General features: G+C 43.4%; 1 pseudogene; it reads right to left on the bottom strand.

Annotated features, from left to right (window-relative positions):
* Positions 1 to 1,690, bottom strand: part of LOC123992394 — a 29,248-nt pseudogene extending 27,558 nt beyond the window's left edge.
* Positions 1,691 to 9,316: the final 7,626 nt, after the last annotated feature.

Below are 9,316 nucleotides of genomic sequence, written 5' to 3'. Positions count from 1 at the left end.
AGGTTCTACAGGAGTGTCCAGGGAGGAGGAACTACCTCATGGTGAATAGGTTCTACAGGAAGGTCCAGGGAGGAGGGACTACCTCATGTTGAAGGGGTTCTACAGGAGGGTCCAGGGAGGAGGGACTACCTCATGGTGAATAGGTTCTACAGGAAGGTCCAGGGAGGAGGGACTACCTCATGTTGAAGGGGTTCTACAGGAGGGTCCAGGGAGGAGGGGCTCGGGGCTCAGGTTACCTCATGGTATAGAGGACGGTCCCGTTCTGCATGATGCGGAACAGCTTGTTGGGAGTGGTCATGTTGTGGGCGATGGACTTCCTGGAGTTCCTGAAGAACGTGTCGGGTGTCCAGATTTTATCCACCATCTTGTTGTTGAGACTCAGGATCCCCACGGCGCCGTCGTACTTCAGCCTCTCGTCCACCCAGGTCTGTCTGAAGAACATGTCGATGGTGTACTCCTGAGGAGGAGATAGAAGGCCGGGCTTTAGATGACTGATCACCAGACAGGTTCTGGATCTAGAATGTGGACTTTAGAATATAGAATGTAGACCAAGAATCTAGATTCTACAGTCCTGAAGAAGGCCAGAGGACTGCACATTACAAAATGCAGGTCCTGCTCCAAACCATAGACATAATAAATGTGTTTGTAACTAAATATCTACAGTTAAATCCTGATCCGACAAGACAGTCCAGAGAGAAGATGAGATGATTAGGACAATAACTACCTATAGATATTCATTCATCAATCTGTTTGAGCATTCAGTTTGCTTGACATATTGATTTAGAAGGACCCCAGGACCCTCCCCTAGTTACTGTATTGAAACAGACTAATCAAACTAAATGGCTCATTATCTAATCTACAGTCTACCCATAAGGCAGCTGTGCAGTGGACGATAAAGCTCAGTTAACACCCATGTATAATAAATGCATGAGAAACTGTGTGTAAACATAACATACAAACACAGTTGCTAATTTGACATACTGCACATGTATGTGACAGTAAGCCTATGTGGGAATATGATGAGTGTTTCTTACCATTTCCACATCTGGCACTGGGCCAAAGCTGGTGACAAAGATATCTGTTTTCACCTCTGTGACCTGGAAAGGATCTGGTGATAAAAATATGGAAAACTGTACGTAGACTTGGAACAATTTGTTTACAGAAACTAACCAGGTAAAAAATGATGTACAGTGTAATAGTCAAATTATGCTATTTCCTAAGTATTCAATGAAAAGTTCTGTAGATGTAAAATATAGTCAAATAAATCAGGATAGTGGAGGACAGAACTACCTCCGGATCCTGGTCGCAACCAGTTGTCATATCCATCTAGTAGTCGGTCCAGAATGCGGGTGATGTTTTCACCTGCATAGCTTTCTTGTCCATAGACACAGCCAACACTGTAAGAAATCAATAGAATCATAATTGATGACAATTTACACTGTCCTGTGTAGACCTATAAGATTAGTTGGTTAAACCTATTAGGATTAGGATTGTTATGTTTACTATCATACATGACTGAAGTACATTCAAGAAACTATAGAGGCCTAACCATTGATCAATTTAGAAAAAAGGTTATTTTACTCACCAGGGCAAAGTGCCCAATGTCAGAATCAAGAGAGCCATCCTTGGCAGCAGGTGTGTTGACAAACGTTCCCTGTCAACTCTTTGAGTGTAAATTAAATAGTCAGCCTTTCTCTGTCCTCCGCTAGTCTAAACTGAATGTATTTTAAACACAAGGACGTGTGAAGTAATCGAATTAGGAGATTAGCACAGAAAATCCAACCCATGTTTAGACTGGGGCACTCTTGAGGAAAAGAGACAGTGATTACAGAAAAGATGGGAAAATGTGTAAACATGTAAACAGTTTTATTGTGTCCTCGGGGAGCTATAATCTTCCAGTTGTTAAAATGTATAATCTTGGATGGAATTTCAAGGATATTTGTAAAGAGTTATTTTTAGATCAAGAGTCTTGATCCCCTGCGCGTCTAAACAGTAGGTGGCGCTGTCCATTCACTTTTATCGGTTGAGCCACCGGAAAATCCACCAGCGAGGAAGTAACTCCAGGAAGTTTCTGAACGAGTTGACTTGAATGGTGTAAATAATATCCCACACAACTTTTGTCATATTTTCCAGATAGCTTATTCATATAAGTATATGTTTTTGGGGATGGTACCTGAACATCGTTTGAGATAATAAACAACATTAAACTAGCTAGCCGGTTAGCTAACCATCAGTTCAGGGGGCGTGAGAGAGTTGCTAGCCAGCAGCAATGTCGTTCCTCTTGGAGGAGAGAAGCGGTGTTTTCCCGTGTAAAACACCACCGGGAAACTGGTCCCAAACCACGGAGGAGGTATTTATTGAAGTGAATGTACTCCGTGGGACGTCGGGCAAAGAAGTAAAATGTCATCTTGGATACAAACTGATAGAACTACACGTCAAAAAGGCAACAAGTCTTCACCGTTAGGCTACACAACAACCACATTTCAAAGTTAGGGAGTCAACGTTATTTAAAATTAGAGTTACATTGAGAAAATCGTCTTTCTTTTCAATGAAACCGGATGGCCCTCCCTTCAGCAAAATATATTTTACCTTCCCGAACGCAAAGCAAAAAAAAGTGACTCTCCCGACACCAAAATAATAATGAAAACAAAGTGGATATCAGAGAACATGTTTATTGGTTACCCTCACTTCTTGGGCAGACCAGATCCTTAGATATGTGGTATTAGAAACTGTTCTTTGTCGTGAAAGTATTAGATGGCAACGGACCAGAAGGTTGTGGGTTCGCACCTCAGACAGAGTAAATTAAATGTATATATTTTAACTAGGCAAGTCAGTTAAGAACAAATTCTTATTTACAATGACGGACTACTCCGGACGACGCTGGGCCAATTGTGCACTTCCCTATGGGATTCCCAATCACGGCCGGATGTGATACAGCCTGGATCCAAACCAGGCCTCTTGCACTGAAATGCAGTGCCTTAGATCTCTGCGCCACTTGGGAGCCTACCAACGCAGAACATTTGGGTGGCCAGTCCTCTTCTGGCTGTGCCGGTGGAGATTATAAGAGCACATGGCCATTAAGGCCAGATCGTTCTTCTAGATGTTCAAACGTTAATAGATGACCAGCAGGGTCAAATAGTAATCACAGTGGTTGTAGAGGGGGCAGCAGGTCAGCACCTCAGGAGGAAATGTCAGTTGGCTTTTCATAGCCGATCATTGAGAGTATCTCTACCGCTCCGGCTGTCTCTAGAGAGTTGAAAACAGCAGGTCTGGGACAGGTATTATGTCCTGTGAACAGGTCAGGGTTTCATAGCCGCAGGCAGAACAGTTGAAACTGGAGCATTTGATTGAGACCACCCTAAATAGCCTATAGGCGCACATCGATCTATAGTCTAATAAGTAACTCGTTATAAAACATTGAGAAATATAGACATTTCATGAATTACAAATGACATGACCCTTCCCAGGACTAGGTTTAAAAAATACTAAACCCCACTCCTTGACTGAAACAGAAAAAGCATGACCCTTCCTTCATTTTCCTCCAGGTAACCATTCTGTAAATTGTAATCCATCCCTTAGTCTTGCGATGCCATCCTTCCAAAACTCGTCTAGTTTTACCTGCATACTGTACAGTAGGTGACTCCCAAATAATTCTCATTCCCGCTACATGTATTTTCCAAGTACAATTTATTTAAATTAATGCTTTGATAAAGATGTAGTTATTACATACACTGAACAAAAATATAAACGCAGCAATTTCAAAGATTTTACTGAGTTACAGTTCATATAAGGAAATCAGTCAATTGAAATCCATTTATTAGGCCCTGATCTATGGACTTAATATAATAATATAATAATATATGCCATTTAGCAGGACTTCAGTCATGTGTGCATGATTCTGGGTGGTCAGGGGGGATCGAACCCATGGGTGGCGCCATGCTCTGGGAGGACCACATGACTGGGCACCCACTGGGAGGGCAGCCCACTGGGGAGCCAGGCCAATCAGAATGAGTTTTTCTCCACAAAAGGGCTTTATTACAGACAGAAACACTCCTTAGTTTTATCAGCTGTCTTGGGTTGCTGGTCTCAGATGATCCCACAGGTGAAGAAGCCGGATGTGGAGGTCCTGGGCTGGCATGGTTACACGTGGTCTGCGGTTTCACTGTGTCGTCTATGACTGTATCCCTGAACCAGATGTTCAGGTAGTTGTCTGGTGACCTCACATCGGCAAGATTCAGGTGAATTTTGGTAGTCATGGTTGTGAACTGCAAGCTTATTGGTCCATGTTATTCACCTGTTTGTTTGCTGTTATTGGTTGCAAGTATGCTACAGGTATTTGCATTTGTTATGGATCCCCATTAGCTGTTGCCAAGGAAGCAGCTACTCTTCCTCTTCATCATTTGTAAGTCGCTCTGGATAAGAGCGTCTGCTAAATGACTTAAATGTAAATGTAAATATAACATTATTACACCACTTCATATCTACAATACAAAATGTTTAATACCACCATACAACAATATCATAATGTATGTGTGTGTAGAGTGTGTGTGTGCGTATGCGTGTGTCTCTTCTCAGTCCCCGCTGTTCCATATCATGTATTTTTAAGTGTTTTTTCAAATCTGATTCTGACTGCTTCAGTTACCTGATGTGGAATAGAGTTCCATGTACTCATGGCTCCATGTAGTACTGTGCTCCTCCCATAGTCTGTTCTGAACTTGGGGACTGTGAAGACACCTCTGGGGACATGTCTTGTGGGTTATGGATGGGTGTCTGAGCTGTGTGCTAGTAGTTTAAACAGACACCTCGGTGCATTCAACATGTCAACACTTCTTACAAAAACAAGTGATGAAGTCAATCTCGGGTTTAATGAATGCTTTTAGTTTGAGAAATATTTAGGACTTATTCCTTTCCCACCCATTCTGAAACGAACTACAGCTCTTTGTTAAGTGTTGCAGTCATTTCAGTCGCTGACTCCGAAGGATTGCATATTGTATTTCCCGTCTCTTGTACTTCCACGGTAAATGATTTGGGCATCTCTCTTGCTGATGAAGGAACGTGGCCATTAGGTGGATCATCCACTTTCTTTTAATTAAATCAACACATAATGGTTGAGTGTAAAGCTTGCATAATAAATCAGTCTTCCACAAGATAGACTCAATCATTCCTCTCTACACATTTCTCATTCAGTGGATAAGCTGTTGGGGTTTATTTTCAACCAATATCTGCCAAGTGATGTGTCTGATCTGTATCGTTCTGATGAAGACGAACAGGGAGGGAGGTAACTGTGCTGATGAAGACGAATAGGGAGGGAGGTAACTGCTGGGCCTCTGCTAGAGGGAGAGTACTGTGCTGATGAAGACGAACAGGGAGGGAGGTAACTGTGCTGATGAAGACGAATAGGGAGGGAGGTAACTGCTGGGCCTCTGCTAGAGGGAGAGTACTGTGCTGATGAAGACGAACAGGGAGGGAGGTAACTGCTGGTCCTCTGCTAGAGGGAGAGTACTGTGCTGATGAAGACGAACAGGGAGGGAGGTAACTGTGCTGATGAAGACGAATAGGGAGGGAGGTAACTGCTGATGAAGACGAATAGGGAGGGAGGTAACTGCTGGGCCTCTGCTAGAGGGAGAGTACTGTGCTGATGAAGATGAACAGGGAGGGAGGTAACTGTGCTGATGAAGACGAATAGGGAGGGAGGTAACTGCTGGGCCTCTGCTAGAGGGAGAGTACTGTGCTGATGAAGACGAACAGGGAGGGAGGTAACTGTGCTGATGAAGACGAATAGGGAGGGAGGTAACTGCTGATGAAGACGAATAGGGAGGGAGGTAACTGCTGGGCCTCTGCTTGAGGGAGAGTACTGTGCTGATGAAGACGAACAGGGAGGTAACTGCTGGTCCTCTGCTAGAGGGAGAGTACTGTGCTGATGAAGACGAACAGGGAGGGAGGTAACTGTGCTGATGAAGACGAACAGGGAGGTAACTGCTGGGCCTCTGCTAGAGGGAGAGTACTGTACTGATACCTGGCTCCAGGACCAGATGCAGAGGAAACTAACTCTGGAGAGGTTCCACAGAGGTGGGGATACCACCTCAAATTCTCTCCAATTTCCTGGTATCCAATTGGTAGTTACAGTCTTGTCCCATCGCTGCAACTGCCATACGGACTCGGGGGAGGCGAAGGTCGAGAGCCATGCGTCCCTCCGAAACACGACCCAGCCAAGCCACACTGCTTCTTGACATGATGCCCGCTTAACCCGGAAGCCAGCCGCACCAATGTGTCGGAGGAAACACCGTACACCTGACGACCGTGTCAGCGTGCATGCGCCCGGCCCGCCACAGGAGTTGCTAGCGATGGGACAAGGAAATCTCGGCCTGCCAAACCCTCCCCTAACCCAGACGACGGGCCAATTGTGCACCACCTCATGGGTCTCACAGTCATGGCCAGCTGTGACACAGCCAGGGATCGAACCCAGATCTATAGTGACCTTTCAAGCACTGTAATGCAGTGCCTTAGAACGCTGCTCCACGAGGGAGGACCCCGCAAATGGATTTTAACAAACAATTGGTCCCTCAAACTGTGGCCCTCCGTTTAATTTCAAAATCCCGATGTGGCCCTCGAGTCAAAAAGTTTGCCCACCCTTGCTATAGACAGTCACACAAGGAGCATTAACACAAACACTGATTACACTTCTCAATAGCCTCAAACCTCTTCATCCACATTATCTGAAAAACATAAATAGATGAAGGTATATTAACATGCAGGCTTGGTTTGTTTTTACACTGCTGCTACTTGCTGTTTGTTTTCCATGCATAGTCACTTTACAAATGATCTTGACTAACCTGTACCCTCGCACATTGACTCGGTACCAGTATCCCCTGTATATAGCCTCGTTGTGTAATTTTCTTGTTACTTTATTTGATTTATATTCTCTTAACTGTACTTCTTGAAATGCATTGTTGGTTAAGGGCTTGTAAGTAAACGTTTCACAGTAAGGTTGTATTCGGCACAGGTGACAAATAAAATTAGATTTGACTTGCTTCTTCCACCTGTGTGTCACTTCCCACTCTGTCAACAGAACTCTGGCTTTGACTTCAGTGGAGCAGAGATCTCTGGGAACTTTGCAGGTGGTGGGCCAGCCTTCTACAGCTTGCAGAGGTAAAGTGGCGTCAAACAGCAAGGTCGGACTCACCCACTGTATGTAACGGATGTGAAACGGCTAGCTTAGTTAGCGGTGGTGCTGATGTAACGGATGTGAAACGGCTAGCTTAGTTAGCGGTGGTGCTGATGTAACGGATGTGAAACGGCTAGCTTAGTTAGCGGTGGTGCTGATGTAACGGATGCGAAACGGCTAGCTTATTTAGCGGCGGTGCGCGCTATATAGCGTTTCAATCAGTGACGTCACTTGCACTGAGACCTTGAAGTAGTGGTTCCCCTTGCTCTGTGAGGGCAGCGGCTTTTGTGGAGCGATGGGTAACGATTCTTCGTGGGTGACTGATGTTGTGTGCAGAGGGTACCTGGTTCGCGCCCAGGTATGGGCGACGGTATGGTCTAAAGTTATACTGTTACATGTACATTATACCCAAGACTTCTGTCATATGGACACTGTTGAGGCTTGGTCTAGTGGTGAAGAGATTGTACTGTAAAAGGACTAGTGCTGTGCTCATAACCAAGTGGGAAGGTGGCACTTTCAACATAAGACTGGGGACAATCCACTTGAACTGGTGGGAAACTGGTCTATCACCCCTGAGCTCTGACTTCTCCCACTAAAGTTACATTGACAAAGTAGTTCACTACATCAAAACTACTTTGTGACAATGATCAAAGCTAACATGTCATAGACTACAAATTGCAAGAATAGATCACTTTGGAGGGTCATTTATTAACAGAATGTGAAATTTAGTCTATTAAACACAAAAACAATATTTCAGGTCAGAATTAATTAGGTCTGATACAAACAAAAGAAATGTCCTACTTCACCCATATTTTCTAAGTAGTGTGTAGTTCCAGTAGTGTTAGTTCCAGTAGTAGCTACACTGCTACATGGCATAAAAAAACATTACCACGATTGGAATTAGGTTAAACTACCAAGCTAAACAACCTGGTCTCAGAGAAAAACGTTTTATTTGACTAAACTCTGTGCCATTCCATTTAGTAAGATATGTTACTTTACGTTAAATTATTTTACCTTGGCCTACTAGTGTAATAGCAGTCATACAATGCAATAGGAGTTGTAGGACTTATAGTATCTCTGTCACTGACTAATGAAATTACCTCTGTTGGGGAATAATCAGAATTAGTTGGTAACATAGGTAAGATGTTTTATATTCATATGTTTGTAAGTTACTTCTCAGAATGTTTTTGTATAATACGGTGGAGGGGTTTGCAGTCATCTGGTCTCTGTCAAGACTAAGTTGTTTGGGCTGGAGAGAGGGGAGAGGTCAAGCGTGGATCTCTTAGCTCCACAATGTCTGTGTGCCAGTCAATGTGTCTCTGTGATCTTGTCAAGATAGGATGGATTTGATATATGCCTGTTGATATGGAGGATTTGTTTATGGTTCTTAGTTTGAGAAAAGACCAGTTTAGGAGACAAAGCTGAACGATAAATTATGGCCAATGCTGTCTGGCTGTGTGTGTCTTTGCTATAAAGGATCTCAGTTGCAATGTGAAAGGAACTCAGAATTAATTGATAGACACTGAATTGATCTGAGAGTCACAGGGTTGTGATGGAGCTCATATAATTAAAGATGAACTTTGTGATAACTCTTTGACTTGTGTGGTTTGCTCTCATGATTTGGTAAATACAGAACATTTCCACGACACCTCAATAACAGCATTTTCAGCAGTTAAGCGTAACAAAAACACTTAAATTAAAACTATTATAGTTTTAAAACACTAATTTGTTCACAAGCATGATAGCTGTACTTTCAGTTTGTAGTTGATGCAGCTTGTTAGCCAATTGGCATTTCGCAAACATTCAAAGCATGTCAATGCATCCAACTGATAGTTTCAATTTCACACCTTCCCTCTTGGTTATGAATGCAGCAAAGGAAGAGCAGTTGCTTTGGGCAAATGGACAATGTGTTCTGAAACAATTAGAATAAGTCAGTCCTTTGAAACTGAACTATAAGCCGTAATAATATACAACCCTACATCCTGCTTTTTCTCTTGAGCCTGTGTTTTAAGATTGGAGTTTTATTCAGCCAAACCTTTGTCATAAGACTTCAAAGCCATAATTCAGTTAACTAGCTGTCGGTATGGAAATCGTTGAAACGTGGTCTTTATGGACGTGTGGTTTCAAAACATTGAAGACAGTACAACCACA

The sequence above is a fragment of the Oncorhynchus gorbuscha genome, linkage group LG13, assembly GCF_021184085.1.
Source record: "Oncorhynchus gorbuscha isolate QuinsamMale2020 ecotype Even-year linkage group LG13, OgorEven_v1.0, whole genome shotgun sequence".
Taxonomy (NCBI): Eukaryota; Metazoa; Chordata; class Actinopteri; order Salmoniformes; family Salmonidae; genus Oncorhynchus; species Oncorhynchus gorbuscha.
The sequence above is the reverse complement of the archived record's forward strand: the minus strand, read 5'-3'. Positions and strand labels throughout refer to the sequence as shown.